The 1,011-nt window shown below is 39.7% G+C and overlaps 1 protein-coding gene across 1 annotated transcript in view; it reads right to left on the bottom strand.

Annotated features, from left to right (window-relative positions):
* fcho1 (FCH and mu domain containing endocytic adaptor 1) overlaps positions 1 to 1,011 on the bottom strand; it is a 26,676-nt gene that overhangs the window by 23,128 nt on the left and 2,537 nt on the right. Inside the window, exon 2 of the mRNA XM_032524883.1 lies at positions 869 to 943. The gene's annotated coding sequence lies outside the window, so the exon portion shown is untranslated. The remainder of the gene's footprint in view (positions 1 to 868; positions 944 to 1,011) is intronic.

Below are 1,011 nucleotides of genomic sequence, written 5' to 3'. Positions count from 1 at the left end.
CACAGAAGAAAGTAGTAGTGTTTGTAATGTAGTTGGCTTGTAAAATTAAATGAGAACCCTCATTAAAAAAAAAAAAGTTATTTAAAAATTAAATCGTGAACAGGGTGGATCGAGATCGCGATTTTATAACTATTAATCGTGTAGGCCTACTCTGGCAGAAATGTGTTTGGTCACACAGGACTCTTTGTTTTTTTATCCAGCAATTCATTAAAACAATTAGAACGGGTATTCCCCGCCCACTCTGCCAGCGATTTGATTTTGCCCTGCAGCTCAGTCTGGTAACCGGAACGTTTAATTCTGCAGCTTCAGTTCACAATTTTGTGGGAACCAATCACAAACTAGCTTATCTACCTTGCAAGCTACTGGCTTCTTGTTTACATTCAACATGGAGGCGACCACCAAATTGGAGCAAACCCGTTGACGCCGCTGCTGCTTCTATGTCACCCGAATCGTTGGTCTGATTCGTTGAAGGACTTTCCAAATGCGTACAGAGTTATTTGAACTATGCCCGTTGGTCACGGCTCTTGTGCAGAAAAATACAGAGCAGACTCCCCAGACCAAAGCTCAATCTCAAATCTATTGAGCTTGGCTTGATCTGCTGATAACCAGACTATAAACCATATAATATACAATATAATTAAAACATTTACAATTTTAAAGTCATATTATATACAACATATGAATTAAACCATACATGCTAAATAGCAAAGGGGGCAGATGGTACTCATTCATATCTCATATGCAGCCATATGATCATTAAATGTATAATTACAGTAACAAACACCTTCCAACAGTATAAATTCTGGGTTGAGGAAAGGCTGTTGGGTGAGGTTGCTTTGCTGTTCTGTGTTGACATGGCATTACTCACCCCAATGAACTTCCGTTGCTGGCCATCTTGGCCAGTTTGCTCATTGATTTAGAGTAAGTCTCCTCAATAGCAGCACTGTAAAAACAAACACACACACACACACATTATCATAAGCAGTGTGTGTGTGTGTGTGTGTGTGTGTG

Source organism: Etheostoma spectabile, chromosome 9 (genome assembly GCF_008692095.1).
Source record: "Etheostoma spectabile isolate EspeVRDwgs_2016 chromosome 9, UIUC_Espe_1.0, whole genome shotgun sequence".
Classification (NCBI taxonomy): Eukaryota; Metazoa; Chordata; class Actinopteri; order Perciformes; family Percidae; genus Etheostoma; species Etheostoma spectabile.
The sequence above is the reverse complement of the archived record's forward strand: the minus strand, read 5'-3'. Positions and strand labels throughout refer to the sequence as shown.